Source organism: Notothenia coriiceps, unplaced genomic scaffold, assembly GCF_000735185.1.
Source record: "Notothenia coriiceps isolate Sejong01 unplaced genomic scaffold, NC01 NC01_scaffold00025927, whole genome shotgun sequence".
Lineage (NCBI taxonomy): Eukaryota > Metazoa > Chordata > Actinopteri > Perciformes > Nototheniidae > Notothenia > Notothenia coriiceps.
This window is the reverse complement of record NW_011358628.1, coordinates 3,790-4,139: the sequence shown is the minus strand read 5'-3', so window position 1 is coordinate 4,139 and position 350 is coordinate 3,790.

Sequence of the window (350 nt, the reverse complement as noted above, 5' to 3'; positions counted from 1 at the left end):
CTGGTCTCCAGCTGTGTGCGTCACTAGTTAGTGTCCCCTGGTCTCCCAGCTGTGTGCGTCACTCTTTAGTGTCCCCTGGTCTCCAGCTGTGTGTCTCACTCTTTAGTGTCCCCTGGTCTCCCAGCTGTGTGCGTCACTCTTTAGTGTCCCCTTATCTCCAGCTGTGTGCGTCACTCTTTAGTGTCCCCTGGTCTCCGTTGTGTTTTGAGCTTCTTCAGCGTTTGGTTTCTGTAGCTCTTAGTAAACGCTGCCATGTCTCCTCAAGCTGCTGAATGTTCTCTAAACGCTGCACGTGTTGTTGCTGAAGATGTTTCTTCATGAGGAACATTTGGGTTTTATATCTCCGTCCT